The sequence below is a fragment of the Cherax quadricarinatus genome, chromosome 5 (genome assembly GCF_038502225.1).
Source record: "Cherax quadricarinatus isolate ZL_2023a chromosome 5, ASM3850222v1, whole genome shotgun sequence".
NCBI lineage: Eukaryota > Metazoa > Arthropoda > Malacostraca > Decapoda > Parastacidae > Cherax > Cherax quadricarinatus.
Genome location: NC_091296.1, coordinates 5,822,145 through 5,839,672, shown reverse-complemented (window position 1 = coordinate 5,839,672; position 17,528 = coordinate 5,822,145). Strand labels below are relative to the sequence as shown.

The following is a 17,528-nucleotide window of genomic DNA, read 5'->3' as shown; positions in this document are numbered from 1 at the left end:
TGCTGCCATCTATCATCACAAGGGAAGGAGAGGGGGTGATGATAGGGAGGGAAGGAAGGCCACTGCTGCCATCTATCATCACAAGGGAAGGAGAGGGGGGTGATGATAGGGAGGGAAGGAAGGCCACTGCTGCCATCTATCATCACAAGGGAAGGAGAGGGGAGTGATGATAGGGAGGGAAGGAAGGCCACTGCTGCCATCTATAATCACAAGGGAAGGAGAAGGGGGTGATGATAGGGAGGGAAGGAAGGCAACTGCTGCCATCTATCATCACAAGGGAAGGAGAGGGGGGTGATGATAGGGAGGGAAGGAAGGCCACTGCTGCCATCTATCATCACAAGGGAAGGAGAGGGGGTGATGATAGGGAGGGAAGGAAGGCCACTGCTGCCATCTATCATCACAAGGGAAGGAGAAGGGGGTGATGATAGGGAGGGAAGGAAGGCCACTGCTGCCATCTATCATCACAAGGGAAGGAGAGGGGGGTGATGATAGGGAGGGAAGGAAGGCCACTGCTGCCATCTATCATCACAAGGGAAGGAGAGGGGGTGATGATAGGGAGGGAAGGAAGGCCACTGCTGCCATCTATCATCACAAGGGAAGGAGAAGGGGGTGATGATAGGGAGGGAAGGAAGGCCACTGCTGCCATCTATCATCACAAGGGAAGGAGAGGGGGGTGATGATAGGGAGGGAAGGAAGGCCACTGCTGCCATCTATTATCACAAGGGAAGGAGAGGGGGTGATGATAGGGAGGGAAGGAAGGCCACTGCTGCCATCTATCATCACAAGGGAAGGAGAGGGGGGTGATGATAGGGAGGGAAGGAAGGCCACTGCTGCCATCTATCATCACAAGGGAAGGAGAGGGGGGTGATGATAGGGAGGGAAGGAAGGCCACTGCTGCCATCTATCTTCACAAGGGAAGGAGAGGGGGTGATGATAGGGAGGGAAGGAAGGCCACTGCTGCCATCTATCATCACAAGGGAAGGAGATGGGGGTGATGATAGGGAGGGAAGGAAGGCCACTGCTGCCATCTATCTTCACAAGGGAAGGAGAGGGGGTGATGATAGGGAGGGAAGGAAGGCCACTGCTGCCATCTATCTTCACAAGGGAAGGAGAGGGGGTGATGATAGGGAGGGAAGGAATGCCACTGCTGCCATCTATCATCACAAGGGAAGGCGAGGGGGGTGATGATAGGGAGGGAAGGAATGCCACTGCTGCCATCTATCATCACAAGGGAAGGAGAGGGGGTGATGATAGGGAGGGAAGGAAGGCCACTGCTGCCATCTATCTTCACAAGGGAAGGCGAGGGGGGTGATGATAGGGAGGGAAGGAATGCCACTGCTGCCATCTATCATCACAAGGGAAGGAGAGGGGGTGATGATAGGGAGGGAAGGAAGGCCACTGCTGCCATCTATTATCACAAGGGAAGGAGAGGGGGTGATGATAGGGAGGGAAGGAAGGCCACTGCTGCCATCTATTATCACAAGGGAAGGAGAGGGGGTGATGATAGGGAGGGAAGGAATGCCACTGCTGCCATCTATCATCACAAGGGAAGGCGAGGGGGGTGATGATAGGGAGGGAAGGAATGCCACTGCTGCCATCTATCATCACAAGGGAAGGAGAGGGGGGTGATGATAGGGAGGGAAGGAAGGCCACTGCTGCCATCTATCTTCACAAGGGAAGGAGAGGGGGGTGATGATAGGGAGGGAAGGAAGGCCACTGCTGCCATCTATCATCACAAGGGAAGGAGAGGGGGGTGATGATAGGGAGGGAAGGAAGGCCACTGCTGCCATCTATCATCACAAGGGAAGGAGAGGGGGGTGATGATAGGGAGGGAAGGAAGGCCACTGCTGCCATCTATCTTCACAAGGGAAGGAGAGGGGGGTGATGATAGGGAGGGAAGGAAGGCCACTGCTGCCATCTATCATCACAAGGGAAGGAGAGGGGGGTGATGATAGGGAGGGAAGGAAGGCCACTGCTGCCATCTATAATCACAAGGGAAGGAGAAGGGGGTGATGATAGGGAGGGAAGGAAGGCCACTGCTGCCATCTATCATCACAAGGGAAGGAGAGGGGGGTGATGATAGGGAGGGAAGGAAGGCCACTGCTGCCATCTATCATCACAAGGGAAGGAGAAGGGGGTGATGATAGGGAGGGAAGGAAGGCCACTGCTGCCATCTATCATCACAAGGGAAGGAGAGGGGGGTGATGATAGGGAGGGAAGGAAGGCCACTGCTGCCATCTATCATCACAAGGGAAGGAGAGGGGGTGATGATAGGGAGGGAAGGAAGGCCACTGCTGCCATCTATCATCACAAGGGAAGGAGAGGGGGTGATGATAGGGAGGGAAGGAAGGCCACTGCTGCCATCTATCATCACAAGGGAAGGAGAGGGGGGTGATGATAGGGAGGGAAGGAAGGCCACTGCTGCCATCTATCATCACAAGAATCAGTCAGGACCAAGATGGCCGCCAGTGAACATGTGTGTACACTCACCTCTCCCTAACTCCTGGTATATATCTGCCTCAGTACACTGGCTACCACCATGTTACACATCTCCCTGCCAGTACAAGTGTAGTGTAGTGACACCCGGATACTTACACCACTACACCGGCGCTCTAAACTGGATATAACGACCCAAAATGCAGTACTATTGAGGTGGACTAAGATTCTCACCCAACTATCACTGAGGCTCTGGTTAGTATTTTCAGTTATTTAAGGCTTGTTTTTATTTATTTGGGATTTTTGAGTTAGGAAATAGACCTATGGAATGATTATATGTTTAATGTGTGACTGGTAAAGTCCATTTTCGTATGCTTAGGAGGAGATAATAGCTCTTAATGCTCACTGCATGTGTTATATAACGTTGTTAACGCTCTTATAGTGCGTGTTTGTGTGCGTGTTTGTGTGCGTGTGTTTGTGTGCGTGTTTGTGTGCGTGTTTGTTTGTACTCGCCTATTTGTGGTTGTAGGGGTCGAGTGTTAGCTCGTGTGTGCGTGTGTGCGTGTTTGTGCGTGTGTTTGTGTGCGTGTGTGTTTGTGTGCGTGTTTGTGTGCGTGTTTGTGTGCGTGTGTTTGCGTGTGTGTTTGTGTGCGTGTTTGTGTGCGTGTTTGTGTGCGTGTGTATGTGCGTGTGTGCGTGTTTGTGCATGTTTGTGTGCGTGTTTGTGTGCGTGTGTTTGTGTGCGTATGTGCGTGTTTGTGTGCGCGTGTGTTTGTGTGCGTGTGTTTGTGTGCGTGTACGTGTTTGTGTGTGTTAGTGTGCGTGTTAGGGTGCGTGTGTTTGTGTGCGTGTTAGGGTGCGTGTGTGTGTGCGTGTTTGTGCGTTTGTTTGTGTTTGTGTGCGTGTGTGTTTGTGTGCATGTGCGTGTTTGTGTGCGTGTGTGTTTGTGTGCGTGTGTTTGTGTGTTTGTGTGCGTGTGTGTTTGTGTGCGTGTTTGTGTGCGTGTGTGTGTGCGTGTGCGCGTGTGTATGTGCGTGTTTGTGTGCGTATTTATATGCGTGTGCGTGTTTGTGTGCGTGTGTTTGTGTGCGTGTGTTTGTGTTCGTGTGCGTGTGTTTGTGTGCGTGTGTATGTGCGCGTGTGTATGTGCGTGCGTGTGTGCGTGTTTGTGTGCGTGCGTGTTTGTGTGCGTGTTTGTGTGCTTGTTTGTGTGCGTGCGTGTGTTTGTGTGCGTGTTTGTGTGCGTGTGTGTTTATGCGCGTTTGTGTGTGCGTGCGTGATTGTGTGCGTGCGTGTTTGTGTGCGTGCGAGTTTGTGCGTGTTTGTGTACTCGCCTATTTGTGGTTGCAGGGGTCGAGTCTTAGCTCCTGGCCCCGCCTCTTCACCGGTTGCTACTGGGCCCTCTCTCTCCCCGCTCCATGAGCTTTATCAAACCTCGTCTTAAAACTGTGTATGGTTCCTGCCTCCACTACGTCATTTTCTAGGCTATTCCACTGCCTGACAACTCTATGACTGAAGAAATACCTCCTAATATCTCTGACTCATTTGTGTCTTCAACTTCCAATTGTGGCCTCTTGTTTCTGTGTCCCCTCCCTGGAACATCCTGTCCACCTTGTCTGTTCCACGCAGTATTTTATATGTCGTTATCATGTCTCCCCTGACCCTCCTGTCCTCCAGTGTCGTCAGGCCGATTTCCCTTAATCTTTCTTCATAGGACATTCCCCGTAGCTCTGGAACTAACCTTGTCGCAAACCTTTGTACTTTCTCTAGTTTCTTGACGTGCTTTATCAAGTGCAGGTTCCAAACAGGTGCTGCATACTCCAGTATGGGCCTGACATACACGGTGTACAGTGTCTTGAACGATTCCTTACTAAGGTATCGGAATGCTGTTCTCAGGTTTGCCAGGCGCCCATATGCTGCAGCAGTTATCTGATTGATGTGTGCTTCCGGAGACATGCTCGGTGTTATACTCACCCCAAGATCTTTCTCCTTGAGTGAGGTTTGCAGTCTTTGGCCACCTAGCCTATACTCGGTCTGTGGTCTTCTGTGCCCTTCCCCTATCTTCATGACTTTGCATTTGGCAGGATTAAATTCGAGAAGCCATTTGCTGGACCTGGTGTCCAGTCTGTCCAGGTCTCTTTGAAGTCCTGCCTGGTCCTCATCAGATTTAATTCTCCTCATTAACTTCACATCATCTGCAAACAGGGACACTTCTGAGTCTAACCCTTCCATCATGTCGTTCACATATACCAAAAATAGCACTGGTCCTAGGACCGACCCCTGTGGGACCCCGCTCGTCACAGGTGCCCACTGTGATACATCATTACGTACCATGACTCGTTGTTGTCTCCCTGTCAGGTATTCTCTGATCCATTGCAGTGCCCTTCCTGTTATATGCGCCTGATGCTCTAGCTTCTGCACTAATCTCTTGTGAGGAACTGTGTCAAAGGCCTTCTTGCAGTCCAAGAAGATGCAATCAACCCACCCCTCTCTCTCGTGTCTTACTTCTGTTATTTTATCATAAAACTGTTAGTGTGCGTGCGTGTTTGTGTGCGTGCGTGTTTGTGTGCGTGTGTGTTTGCGTGCGTGTGTGCGTGTGCGTGTTTGTGTGCTTGTGTGTTTGTGTGCATGTGTATGTGTGCGTGTGTATGTTTGTGTGCGTGTTTGTGCGTATGCGTGTTTGTGTGCGTGTGTGTGCGCGCGTGTGTGCGTGTGCGTGTTTGTGTGCTTGTGTGTTTGTGTGTTTGTGTGCATGTGTATGTGTGCGTGTGTATGTTTGTGTGCGTGTTTGTGCGTGTGCGTGTTTGTGTGCGTGTGTGATTGTGTGCATGTGTATGTGTGCGTGTGTATGTTTGTGTGCGTGTTTGTGTGCGTGTGTTTGTGTGCGTGTTTGTGCTTGTGTGCGTGTTTGTGTGCATGTTTGTGTGCGTGTGTTTGTGTGCGTGTGGGTGTGTTTGTGTGCGTGTGGGTGTGTTTGTGTGCGTGTTTTTGTGCGTGTGCGTATTTGCGTGCGTGTTTGTGTGCGTGTTTGTGTACGTGTTTGCATGCGTGTGTTTGTGTGCGTGTGTTTGTGTGTTTGTGCGTGTTTGTATGCATGTTTGTGTGCGTCTTTGTGCGCGTCTTTGTGTGCGTGTGTGTGCGTGTTTGTGTGTTTGTGTGAGTGTGTGCGTGTGTTTGTGTGCGTGTTTGTGTGCGTGTTTGTGTGCGTGTTTGTGTTTGCGTGTTTGTGTTTGTGTGCGTTCGTGTTTGTGCGCGTGCGTTTTTGTGCGTGCGTGTTTGTGTGCGTGCGTGTTTGTGTGCGTGCGTGCGTGTTTGTGTGAGTGCGTGTTTGTGTGCATGCGTGTCAGTGTGAGTGCGTGTTTGTGTGCGTGCATGTTTGTGCCTGCGTGTTTGTGTGCGTGCGTGTTTGTATGTGCGTGTTTGTGCATGCGTTTTTGCGTGCGTGTGTGCGTGCGTGTTTGCGTGCGTGTTTGTGCATGCGTGTTAGTGTGCGTGCGTGTTTGTATGCGTGCGTGTTTGTGTGAGTGCGTGTTTGTGTGAGTGCGTGTTTGTGAGTGCGTGTTTGTGTGCGTGCGTGTTTTTGTGACTGCGTGTTCGTGTGCGTGCGTGCGTGTTTGTGTGCGTGCGTTTGTGTGCGTGCGTGTTTGTGTGCGTGCGTGTTTGTGCGCGTGCGTGTTTGTGCGTGCGTGTTTGTGTGCGTGCGTGTTTGTGTGCATGCGTGTTAGTGTGCGTGCGTGTTTGTGTGCGTGCGTGTTTGTGTGAGCGCGTGTTTGTGTGAGTGCGTGTTTGTGTGCATGCGTGTTTGTGTGCGTGCGTGTTTGCGTTTGTGCATGCGTGTTTGCGTGCGTGTGTGCGTGCGTGTTTGTGTGCGTGCGTGTTTGCGTGCGTGTTTGTGCATGCGTGTTAGTGTGCGTGGGTGTTTGTATGCGTGCGTATTTGTGTGAGTGCGTATTTGTGTGAGTGCGTGTGTGTGTGCGTGTTCGTGTGCGTGCGTTTGTGTGAGTGCGTATTTGTGTGAGTGCGTGTTTGTGTTCGTGCGTTTGTGTGCGTGCGTGTTTGTGTGCGTGCGTGTTTTTGTGAGTGCGTGTCAGTGTGTGTGCGTGTTTGTGTGCGTGCGTGTTTGTGTGAGTGCGTGTTAGTGTGCGTGCGTGTTTGAGTGCGTGTTTACGTGCGTGTTTGTGTGCGTGTGTGTGTGCGTGCGTGTTTGTGTGCGTGCTAGTGTGTTTTTGTGCGTGTTTGTGTGCGTGCGTGTTTGTGCGCTTTTGTGCTTGTGTGTGTGCGTGTTTGTGTGCGTGTGTGTTTTTGTGCGTACTCACCTATTTGTACTCACCTATTTGTGGTTGCAGGGGTCGAGTCATAGCTCCTGGCCCCGCCTCTTCACTGATTGCTACTAGGTCCTCTCTCTCCCTGCTCCATGAGCTTTATCATACCTCGCCTTAAAACTATGTATGGTTCCTGCCTCCACTACTTCACTTTCTAGACTATTCCACGACTTGACTACTCTATGACTGAAGAAATATTTCCTAACATCCCTTCGATTCATCTGAGTCTTCAACTTCCAATTGTGACCTCTTGTGTCTGTGTCCCATCTCTGGAACATCCTGTCTTTGTCCACCTTGTCTATTCCGCTCAGTATTTTATATGTCGTTATCATGTCTCCCCTGACCCTCCTGGCCTCCAATGTCGTCAGGCCGATTTCCCTCAACCTTTCTTCGTAGGACAATCCCCGTAGCTCTGGGACTAGTCTTGTTGCAAACCTTTGCACTTTCTCTAATTTCTTGACGTGCTTGACTAGGTGTGGATTCCAAACTGGTGCTGCATACTCCAGTATGGGCCTGACGTAGATGGTATACAGTGTCTTGAACGACTCCTTACTGAGGTATCGGAACGCTATCCGTAGGTTTGCCAGGCGCCCGTATGCTGCAGCAGTTATCTGATTTATGTGCGCCTCAGGAGATATGCTCGGTGTTATACTCACCCCCAGATCTTTTTCCTTGAGTGAGGTTTGCAGTCTTTGGCCATCTAAACTATATTGTGTCTGCGGTCTTCTTTGCCCTTCCCCAATCTTCATGACTTTGCGTTTGGCAGGGTTAAATTCAAGGAGCCAGTTGCTGGACCAGGCTTGTAGCCTGTCCAGGTCTCTTTGTAGTCCTGCCTGATCCTCGTCCGATTTGATTCTTCTCATTAACTTCGCATCATCTGCAAACAAGGACACTTCTGAGTCTATCCCTTCCGTTATGTCGTTCACATATACCAAGAACAGCACAGGTCCTAGGACTGACCCCTGTGGAACCCCGCTTGTCACAGGCGCCCACTCTGACACCTCGTCGCGTACCATGACTCGTTGTTGCCTCCCTGTCAGATATTCTCTGATCCATTGCAGTGCCTTTCCTGTTATGTGTGCCTGATCCTCTAGCTTTTGCAGTAACCTCTTGTGAGGAACTGTGTCGAAGGCCTTCTTGCAGTCCAAAAATATGCAGTCGATCCACCCCTCTCTCTCTTGTCTTACTTCTGTCACCTTGTCATAAAACTCTAGTAGGTTTGTGACACAGGATTTTCCTTCCCTGAAACCGTGCTGGTTGTCAATTGTACACTTGTTTCTTTCCAGGTGCTCCAACACACTCCTCCTGATAATGATCTCCATGACCTTGCATACTATACACGTTAGTGATACAGGTCTGTAGTTTAGTGCCTCATGTCTGTCTCCCTTTTTAAAAATTGGGACTACATTTGCCATTTTCCATACCTCAGGGAGTTGCCTAGTTTCAAATGTGTTGAAGATCTTTGTTAATGGCTCACACAATATCTCTGCTCCCTCTTTAAGGACCCATGGAGAGATGTCTGGTCCCACCACCTTTGAGGTGTCAAGTTCGCATAGCAGCTTCTTCACCTCCTCCTTGGTTATATGTACCTCATCCAGCACTTGCTGGTGTGCCCCCCTGTTCTGATTTCCTGGAGTCCTACTGGTTTCCACTGTAAATACCTCTTTAAATCTTGTGTTGAGCTCCCGACATACCTCTCGGTCGTTTCTTGTGAATTCCCCATCACCCTTCCTCAGTCTGATTACCTGGTCCTTGACTGTTGTTTTCCTCCTGATGTGGCTGTACAACAGCTTTGGGTCAGTCTTTACTTTTGATGCTATGTCATTTTCATATTGTCTCTGAGCCTCCCTTCTTATCTGTGCATATTCGTTTCTGGCTCTTCGGCTAATCTCTTTATTTTCCTGAGTTCTTTGTCTTCTGTACCTTTTCCATTCTCTAGTACACCTAGTTTTTGCCTCCCTACACCTTTGGGTGAACCAAGGACTCGTTCTGTTCTTCCCATTATTTCTGTTTCCCTTGGGAACAAACCTCTCCTCTGCCTCCTTGCATTTTGTTGCCACATAGTCCATCATTTCTTGTACTGGTTTTCCTGTCAGTTCCCTCTCCCACTGAATGTCTTGAAGGAAGTTCCTCATGCCTGAGTAGTTCCCCCTTTTGTAGTTTGGTTTTTCCCAGCCTATTCCTGCTACTCTCTCCACTTGGAGCTCAACTATGTAGTCAAAGCACAGAACCACATGATCACTAGCTCCCAGGGGCCTTTCATACATGATACCCTCGATGTCCGAACTACTCAAGGTGAATACAAGGTCCAGTCTTGCTGGTTCATCCTCTCCTCTCTCTCTGGTAGTGTCTCTAACATGTTGATGCATGAGGTTTTCCAGTACCACATCCATCATCTTGGCTCTCCATGTTTCGGGACCCCCATGGGGCTCCAGGTTTTCCCAGTCAATCTCCTTGTGATTGAAATCACCCATAACTAGTAACTTTGCTCCCCCCATGTGTGCTCTCCTGGCCACCTCGGCTAGTGTGTCGATCATTGCTCTGTTGCTCTCATCATATTCTTCTCTTGGCCTCCTGCAGTTCTGTGGTGGGTTGTACATTACTGCAATTATCGCCTTATGTCCTTCAGACTGGATTGTTCCTACTAAGTAGTCCCTTTCGCCCGTGCCATCCATTCCTTCCATTTTCTCAAAACCCCACTGGTTTTTAATGAGCAGTGCAACTCCTCCTCCCCCTCTCCTCCCTCTGTCTTTCCTGAGGATTTGATATCCGGATGGAAAGATTGAATCTGTTATTATTCTGGTGAGTTTTGTTTCTGTGAGTGCTATTATGTCTGGGGATGTCTCCTTGATTCTTTTGTGCCACTCCTCATACTTGTTTGTTATTCCATCTGCATTTGTATACCACACCTTCAACTTCTTTTCTAAGACTGTGGTCTGGGAGGTGTATTGGGGTTGGGGAAGTGGGAGACCTGGTAAGGAACTATGGGTTGTTGCTGTGGGGGTGGAGTTTGTAATGTAGTGGGTGGGGGCATTGGATGCGGCATGGGTGTTTTGATTTAGAGTGTTTGGTTGCACTGGGGTTGACCTGGTTGGGAGGCTTCTATAGGAAGTTGTGAGGGAGGCTGTATTTGATCTTCTTCCTGGGTCTGGGATCTCCTGTCTGTCTCCTCCATCCCCTCTCTTTCCTCCTTTCGCCTTTGTACCATCTCTCTCAGTTTCTGCCTTTCTTCTTGTGTTCTGTCGCGGTCGAGATACACCTTCCTGTATGCCGGCATGTCCCTTAATCGTGTGTGTGTGTGTGTGTGTGTGTGTGTGTGTGTGTGTGTGTGTGTGTGTGTGTGTGTGTGTGTGTGTGTGTGCGCGCGCGCGCATGTGTGTGCGTGCGTGCGTGTTTGTAGTTGCAGGGGTCGATTCATAGCTCCTGGCTCCGCCTTTTCGCTGTGCGTGCTTGCCTCTCTATTTCAATTTCCGTTACTTCTACTTGTTATTTTCCTCTCATTCTTAATATTTTTCATTTTATTTCTGCTACTACTTCTACTCCCGGTTTTCTTTTTTTAGTCGGATTCGTTATCATTTTCTTTTTTTCTCTTTTTGTGTTCCTATTAACCTCCTATTCCTACTTAAGATGTCACGTAGTTTGATCGGTAGCGTATTCACGTCACACACTGAGGTCCGTGGATCGATCCCCGGTACGGGTGGAAACATTAGGAAGTGTTTGATTAAGGTACCTGCTGCCCCTGTTCATCTACCAGTAAAATAGGTACCTGGGTGTTAGTCGGCCGGTGTGCGTATCATCCTTTTCACAAAATTGACCTAATTTGCGGGAAATGTTCTGCATAACAAGGGGCTTTCTATATAGTAGTATGTCATTGATATCAACTATGGTATGTATACCTTGTACATGTAGAAATAAGGATTATTATTATTATTATTATTATTATTAGTAGTAGTAGTAGTAGTAGTAGTAGTAGTAGTCTGTTACGGTACAGTTTCTCCTCCGCATCTTCCACGCTTCCATCATTTGACTCACACGGGAATAATTAAAGAAAAATTAATATAGGAGTGCCAAAAATAAGTTGTTAATGAGTGGAGGTGGAAGGTAGTTAGCAGGCGGTTGTGTGTGTGGCACGCAACTAATGAAGCACTGATATTAAGTGCTTTGTTGTGTGAGGCAGCGAGGAGGGTGGTGCAGGGAGGGAAGGAAAGAGTGAAGGAGAGGGAGGGAAGGAAAGAGAGAGGGAGAGGGAGGGAGGGAAGGAAAGAGTAAGGGAGAGGGAAGGAAGGAAAGAGAGAGGGAGAGGGAGGGAAGGAAAGAGAGAGGGAGAGGGAGGGAAGGAAAGAGAGAGGGAGGGTAAACTTCAAAAGCAGGAAAACTTGAGGATTAACAGCACGAGAGTAAGGTCCTGCTGACAGTTTTCATGAAGGATGCTCGCCTCACTCACAACTGCTCTTCTTTATCCCACATGAACATAAATCCCAGTGAATGAAGTGAAATAAACACTTGTCAGTACTCAGTGATTAATCTGTATATTTCGACCCCCTTCTGGGATCCCAGGATGAGGTCGAAATATACAGATTAATCAGTCACCTGTTTTTCTCTCTCCATGTGGGTTAGTATTGAGCAGAAATCCGAGTACACATTTCAAGAAGGAAAATGATGGTACAGTATATGTATACACTCAGCACTGGTTCTTAGCTCTCAGTATGTACTGTACATATTGAACATTACGAAAATGATCGGGTGGATAATGAGAACCTTCAAAACTAGGGATGCCAAGTCACTGATGATTCTCTTCATATTGTTTGTTCTCTCTAGGCTGGAATATTGCTGTACACTAACGGCCCCTTCCAAGGCAGGCGAAACTGTAGACCTAGAACATGCACAGAGAACTTTCACTGCACGTATAAACACAATACAGCAACTAAATTGCTGGGAACGGTTCAAGTCCATTGACCTGCACTGCTTGGAATGCAGGTGAAAAAGATACATGATAATATACACTTGGAGACTCTTGAGAGGGTCTAGTCCCAAATCTGCACACGGAAATCACTCCTTACGAAGGCAAAAGACTTCGCAGGAGATGTAACATCCTCCCAATGAAAAACAGGGGCCCCTGACAACACAGTAAGTGTTGTCAGGGGCCCAAGACTGTTCAACTGCCTACCAGGAATACATAAAGGGGATTATCAATAGACCCCTGGCTGTCTTCAAGGAGCTAGACAGGCACCTCAAGTCAATACCTGACAAGCTGGGCTGTGGTTCGTATGTCGGCTTGCGTTCTGCTAGCAGTAACAGCCTGGTTGATCAGGCCCTGATCCATCACTAGGCCTGGTCCTGGACCAGGCCGCGGGGGCATTGACCCCGAGACCCTCTCCAGGTGACCTTTTATTGGAGGTATTTTGTAACGTCTGCAACCAAAACTAACTTAGCAACCTGATACAGATGAGTATTGCATGTCAGTGATGCTGGTCTACCAGTCTGATGACCAGGTGTGTGTCAGTGATGCTGGTCTACCAGTCTGATGACCAGGTGTGTGTCAGTGATGCTGTTCTACCAGTGTGATGACCAGGTGTGTGTCAGTGATGCTGGTCCACCAGTCTGATGACCAGGTGTGTGTCAGTGATGCTGGTTCACCAGTCTGATGACCAGGTGTGTGTCAGTGATGCTGGTCTACCAGTCTGATGACCAGGTGTGTCAGTGATGCTGTTCTACCAGTCTGATGACTAGGTGTGTGTCAGTGATGCTGGTTCACCAGTCTGATGACCAGGTGTGTGTCAGTGATGCTGGTTCACCAGTCTGATGACCAGGTGTGTGTCAGTGATGCTGGTTCACCAGCCTGATGACCAGGTGTGCGTCAGTGATGCTGGTCCACCAGTCTGATGACCAGGCGTGTGTCAGTGATGCTGGTCCACCAGTCTGATGACCAGGTGTGTGTCAGTGATGCTGGTCCACCAGCCTGATGACCAGGTGTGTGTCAGTGATGCTGGTTCACCAGTCTGATGACCAGGTGTGTGTCAGTGATGCTGGTTCACCAGCCTGATGACCAGGTGTGTGTCAGTGATGCTGGTCCACCAGTCTGATGACCAGGTGTGTGTCAGTGATGCTGGTTCACCAGTCTGATGACCAGGTGTGTGTCAGTGATGCTGGTCCACCAGTCTGATGACCAGGTGTGTGTCAGTGATGCTGGTTCACCAGTCTGATGACCAGGTGTGTGTCAGTGATGCTGGTTCACCAGCCTGATGACCAGGTGTGTGTCAGTGATGCTGGTCCACCAGTCTGATGACCAGGTGTGTGTCAGTGATGCTGGTTCACCAGTCTGATGACCAGGTGTGTGTCAGTGATGCTGGTTCACCAGCCTGATGACCAGGTGTGTGTCAGTGATGCTGGTTCACCAGTCTGATGACCAGGTGTGTGTCAGTGATGCTGGTTCACCAGTCTGATGACCAGGTGTGTGTCAGTGATGCTGGTCCACCAGTCTGATGACCAGGCATGTGTCAGTGATGCTGGTCCATCAGTCAGGTCGTGACCCCTGGGACGCAGATTTCGGTTCATCCCGTTAAAATGTCCATGTGTGTATGTGTGTGTGCTCACCTAGTTGTGGTTGCAAGGGTCGATTCACAGCTCCTGGCCCCGCCTCTTCACTGGCCGCTACTGGGTCACTCTTCCCGCTCCATGAGCTTTATCATACCTCTTCTTAAAGCTATGACCAGCCGGGCTGTGGCTCGTACGTTGGATTGCGTGCAGCCAGCAGTAACAGCCTGGTTGATCAGGCCCTGATTCACCATGAGGCCTGGTCACAGACCGGGCCGCGGGGGCGTTGACCCCCGGAACTCTCTCCAGGTAAACTCCAGGTATGAATAGATCCTGCCTCCACTACATCGCTTCCCTAACTATTCCAGTTCCTGATAACTCTGTGACTGAAGAAATAGTTCCTAACATCCCTGTGATTCATCTGAGTTTTCAACTTCCAACTGTGACCCCTTGTTGCTGTGTCCCATCTCTGGAACATTCTGTCTCTGTCCACCTTGTCAATTCCTCTCAGTATTTTATAGGTTGTTGTCATGTCCCCCCCCCCCTATCTCTCCTGTCCTCCAGTGTTGTCAGGTCGATTTCCCTTAACCTCTTCTCGTAGGACATACCCCTTAGCTCCGAGACTAGTCTTGTTGCAAACCTTTGCACTTTCTCTAGTTCCTTTACGTTAGAGGTGGGTTCCAAACTGGTGCTGCATACTCCAATATGAGCCTAACATACACGGTGTACAGGGTCCTGAACGATTCCTTATTAAGATATCGGAATGCTGTTCTTAGGTTTGCTAGGCGCCCATATGCTGCAGCAGTTATTTGATTGATGTGCGCCTCAGATGTGCCTGGTGTTATACTCGCCCCAAGATCCTTTTCCGTGAGTGAGGTTTGTAGTCTCTGGCCCCCTAGACTGTACTCCATCTGCGGTCTTCTTTGCCCTTCCAAAATCTTCATGACGTTGCACTTGGTGGGGTTGAACTCCAGGAGCCAGTTTCTGGATCAGGCCTGCAGGCTGTCCAGATCCCTCTGTAGTTCTGCCTGGTCCTCGTCCGACTGAATTCTTCTCATCAGCTTCACATCATCTGCAAACAGGGACACTAAGGAGTCTACTCCTTCCGTCATGTCGTTCACAAATACCAGAAACAGCACCGGTCCCCGGACTGACCCCTGTGGAACTCCCCTCGTCACAGGCGCCCACTCTGACACCTCACCACGTACCATGACTCGCCATTGTCTTGCTGACGGGTTTTCTCTGATCCATTGCAGTGCCTTCCCTGTTATCCCTGCCTGATCCTCAAGCATTTGCACTAATCTCTTGTGTGAAAATGTGTCAAACGTACGTGTGTGTGTGTGTGTGTGTGTGTGTGTGTGTGTGTGTGTGTGTGTGTGTGTGTGTGTGTGTGTGTGTGTGTGTGTGTGTGTGTGATACCCCGGCTTACACACTAGAGGTCAGGTTGAGAGCCCTCGGGAGGCTGGGCTTGTGGAACCCAGGGATACCTTTCTCAGATCTTGTAGCGACCGGAACACATCTAGTCTCTCTTTCTTGAGGCTAGGATTTCACAACATAATGGAGGTTAACACACTGGCGGTGTTGAGTGCTGCTCTGATTCCCGGACCCTTCCTCCCCCATCACAAGTACACCACACCATCACCCTCCTAACCAGGTAGCCCATTGTACCTACCAGGTAGCCCATTGTATCTACCAGGTAGCCCATTGTATCTACCAGGTAGCCCATTGTACCTACCAGGTAGCCCATTGTATCTACCAGGTAGCCCATTGTACCCACCAGGTAGCCCATTGTATCTACCAGGTAGCCCATTGTATCTACCCGGTAGCCCATTGTATCTACCAGGTAGCCCATTGTATCTACTCGGTAGCCCATTGTACTTACCAGGCAGCCCATTGTACCTACCAGGTAGCCCATTGTATCTACAAGGTAGCCCATTGTACTTACCAGGTAGCCCATTGTACCTACCAGGCAGCCCATTGTACCTACCAGGTAGCCCATTGTATCTACAAGGTAGCCCATTGTATCTACCAGGTAGCCCATTATATCTACCAGGTAGCCCATTGTATCTACCAGGTAGCCCATTGTACCCACCAGGTAGCCCATTGTATCTACCAGGTAGCCCATTGTATCTACCCGGTAGCCCATTGTATCTACCCGGTAGCCCATTGTATCTACTCGGTAGCCCATTGTACTTACCAGGCAGCCCATTGTACCTACCAGGCAGCCCATTGTACCTACCAGGTAGCCCATTGTATCTACAAGGTAGCCCATTGTATCTACCAGGTAGCCCATTGTATCTACCAGGTAGCCCATTGTATCTACAAGGTAGCCCATTGTATCTACAAGGTAGCCCATTGTATCTACCAGGTAGCCCATTGTATCTACCAGGTAGCCCATTGTATCTACCAGGTAGCCCGTTATATCTACCCGGTAGCCCATTGTATCTACATTGTACCTACCAGGTAGCCCATTATATCTACCCGGTAGCCCATTGTATCTACATTGTACCTACCAGGTAGCCCATTGTATCTACCAGGTAGCCCATTGTACCCACCAGGTAGCCCATTGTATCTACCAGGTAGCCCATTGTATCTACCAGGTAGCCCATTGTATCTACCAGGTAGCCCATTATATCTACCCGGTAGCCCATTGTATCTACCAGGTAGCCCATTGCATCTACCAGGTAGCCCATTGTATCTACCAGGTAGCCCATTGCATCTACCAGGTAGCCCATTGTATCTACCAGGTAGCCCATTGTATCTACCAGGCTACCCATTGTATCCACCAGGCTACCCATTGTATCCACCAGGCTACCCATTATATCTACTAGGCTACCCATTGTATCCACCAGGCTATCCATTATATCTACCAGGCTACCCATTATATCTACCAGTCTACCCATTGTATCCACCAGGCTACCCATTATATCTACTAGGCTACCCATTGTATCCACCAGGCTATTCATTATATCCACCAGGCTACCCATTATATCCACCAGGCTACCCATTATATCTACTAGGCTACCCATTGTATCCACCAGTCTACCCATTTTATCCACCAGGCTACCCATTATATCTAGGCTACCCATTGTATCCACCAGGCTACCCATTATATCCACCAGGCTACCCATTATATCCAGGCTACCCATTGTATCCACCAGGCTACCCATTATATCTACCAGTCTACCCATTGTATCCACCAGGCTATTCATAATATCCACCAGGCTACCCATTATGTCCACCAGGCTATCCATTATATCTACCAGGCTACCCATTATATCTACCAGGCTACCCATTATATCTACCAGTCTACCCATTGTATCCACCAGGCTATTCATAATATCCACCAGGCTACCCATTATGTCCACCAGGCTACCCATTATATCTACTAGGCTACCCATTGTATCCACCAGTCTACCCATTATATCCACCAGGCTACCCATTGTATCCACCAGTCTACCCATTATATCCAGGCTACACATTATATCTACCAGTCTACCCATTGTATCCACCAGGCTACCCATTATATCCACCAGGCTACCCATTATATCTACCAGTCTACCCATTATATCCAGGCTATTCATTATATCCACCAGGCTACCCATTGTATCCACCAGTCTACCCATTATATCTACCAGTCTATCCATTTTATCCACCAGGCTACCCATTATATCTACCAGTCTACCCATTGTATCCACCAGGCTACCCATTATATCTACCAGTCTACCCATTTTATCCACCAGGCTACACATTATATCTACCAGTCTACCCATTTTATCCACCAGGCTACCCATTATATCTACTAGGCTACCCATTGTATCCACCAGGCTACCCATTATATCTACTAGGCTACCCATTATATCCACCAGGCTACCCATTATATCCACAGGCTACCCATTATATCTACTAGGCTACCCATTGTATCCACCAGTCTACCCATTTTATCCACCAGGCTACCCATTATATCTGCTAGGCTACCCATTATATCTACTAGGCTACCCATTATATCCACCAGGCTACCCATTGTATCCACCAGGCTACCCATTGTATCCACCAGGCTACCCATTATATCCAGGCTACCCATTATATCCAGACTACCCATGATATCCACCAGGCTACCCATTATATCCACCAGGCTACCCATTGTATCCACCAGGCTACCCATTATATCCACCAGGCTACCCATTATATCCACCAGGATACCAATTATATCCACCAGGCTACCCATTATATCCA

The 17,528-nt window shown here is 49.2% G+C and overlaps 1 protein-coding gene across 5 annotated transcripts in view; it reads left to right on the top strand.

Annotated features, from left to right (window-relative positions):
• The first annotated feature begins 2,461 nt into the window (after window positions 1-2,461).
• The window catches only part of LOC128684942 (circadian locomoter output cycles protein kaput), a 136,833-nt gene continuing 121,766 nt past the window's right edge, over window positions 2,462-17,528 (top strand). For 3 of the 5 annotated variants that reach the window (XM_070099497.1, XM_070099501.1, XM_070099511.1), the window contains exon 1: window positions 2,462-2,691. The gene's annotated coding sequence lies outside the window, so the exon portion shown is untranslated. The remainder of the gene's footprint in view (window positions 2,692-17,528) is intronic. The other 2 variants (XM_070099505.1, XM_070099509.1) reach the window with 1 other exon arrangement.